Here is a 2138-nt window from a genome sequence, read left to right as displayed (position 1 = left end):
CCCTTGACAATCCCCTGGCCTCCCCTACCCCCCAGTGTCTTATGTCCATTGGTTATGCTTATATGCATGCATACAAGTCCTTCGGTTGATCTCTTACCCTCCCCTCCTGCCCCCCAACCCTCTCCAGCCTTCCCGCTGTAGTTTGACAGTCTGTTCGAGGCTGCTCTGCCTCTGTATCTATTTTTGCTCATAAGTTTATAATGGTCTTTATCATAAAAATATGGAACGCTTCACGAATTTGCGTGTCATCCTTGCGCAGGGGCCATGCTAATCTTCTCTGTATCGTTCCAATTTTAGTATATGTGCAGCCGAAGCGAGCACTAAGTCAAACCATTTTAAATCACATCGTCTGTAGCCCAAGCAAAATTTTAGATATATTCATTTATAAATATGAAATTTAGCCAAGGTAGTTTACTCATGGAAATTATTTATGCTTTGGGGCAAAATCACCAGTCTCTAATATTTTTAAATTTAAAATATGATTGCTAACATGATCTGGGTTAAAATTCCACTATTAGAATTTTTTAGCTTAAGGCTTAACCCCTGGGAGACAATTTCCAGTGGCTTATACCTCAGCGTGATTGGATTTATTAGCTCCTTTTCAAATATTAGATTTTTATAAGTAAGTAAATAAAACTTGAGAACAGAAAACATTACAGGGGTGCAGAAAAAATTTCCCTAAAGCAGAGGCAAAATTTCCCACAAGGCAAAATTACCTACTACTAAATTTTTTGTAGGGCAGACTCATCTATTTCACATATGCTTTTAGTATATTGATACCGATATATCACTTTCAACTCCCACAGAAAATTTAAAAAATTATAACAGTGAAGACTTTAAAGTCTGTGTCAGCTGAGTCTGGAACTTTGAGATTTCTGGTGTTGCTAAAATTGCCCTATACATTTTGCTCAAAAATTTTCCTGAGCTCTCTCATTAGAAGCAATACATTAAATATTTCTATTCACCCTTATTTTTAGACTTTTGTGTTTCACAGCTATTGTAAGTTACAGGAATAAATATTTTCTGGAAATTTGGGTGGATGCTCTGTATTTGGTGAGGCCATTCATGTGGCAAAGCCTATAAAGGAAGGGTGTGGGGGACATGTCATTGTATGGACATTTCTCTATACATATAACCCTTGAGGAAACACTGGTCATCACATCCCCTCTATATTTGTAGGCATTTTTATATTATTTTTTAAAATGAGGGAGTTATATGCATTTTTTTTAATGGAGTTGAATAGAAACCAAGCTACAAACAAAAACAAATCATCATTCTTGAAACGCCTAAATCTTCCTGTTTGGGGGAACTGTGATCTTAATGTCAGTGTGCTCGCTGATCCAAGTTTTCCTGTGGAGAGAGCTAGTCTTTGCTTCAAGAAAACCCCTTCCTCACCCACAGAAATTGTAGCCTACTTGTTCTATTTATGCTTTTGTCTTGGTCCTACCCCTGGGGAGTCTACAAATCCTGTCATGTGGCTGTGCTCAGTAGTCCTAATAGCTGTGATGGAAGCTGGATGCCGGGGCTGATGAAGAGAGAAAATGGAAAAAGAATCAAATGTGTTAATACACTTTGGAGGGGTGGGTTTAGGGGGAGGGGAAGGGATAGAGGCTTGGCGTTCTCTTGCTATTTGGGGATGTGTAAGCTTGGGATCAGAAATGTAGGTATGATTTAATTAACAGTCATGTTATTTTTTTGCACCGCATATCCCTTCAAGGATTTGCATGCTATTGTCATTTGGTGATCGATGAAATAGCTTTAAATTTAGGCTCTGATAAAATATAAAAAAGTGCAAGACAGATTTTTAAGTCTGTAGCAAATGAATTGCTTTTAGAAAAACTAGGTATACGTACTATTTGCATTTAAATAAAGCACCCCTCATGCAGGTATGTGTGCATCCATGTATAATTTTAAATGACAGGCACCAATTTAATGCAGAAGCTAAGGCTCATTAGTTCCCTGAGAAGGATTGATTCTCCATAGCTGGAATGGCGTGTACAGCTTCTGGATAATTTGTAATGAATTGAGTTTTCCTTCAGCATACCTAATTAGTGACTCTTTCTATTGCTACTCAAAAAGATATAGACATTTAAACAGATAAATATTTGGAAATTCTATTAAAATGCCAAAACAGCATT

The 2138-nt window shown here is 37.3% G+C and overlaps 1 non-coding gene across 1 annotated transcript; it reads right to left on the bottom strand.

Annotated features, from left to right (window-relative positions):
• Positions 1 to 214: 214 nt before the first annotated feature.
• On the bottom strand, positions 215 to 321 carry LOC111826356. Its single transcript, XR_002829697.1, has one exon. It is a non-coding gene; the product is annotated as a U6 spliceosomal RNA (small nuclear RNA).
• Positions 322 to 2138: the final 1817 nt, after the last annotated feature.

Source organism: Myotis lucifugus, unplaced genomic scaffold, assembly GCF_000147115.1.
Source record: "Myotis lucifugus unplaced genomic scaffold, Myoluc2.0 scaffold_71, whole genome shotgun sequence".
Lineage (NCBI taxonomy): Eukaryota > Metazoa > Chordata > Mammalia > Chiroptera > Vespertilionidae > Myotis > Myotis lucifugus.
This window is presented reverse-complemented; position numbering and strand designations above follow the sequence as displayed.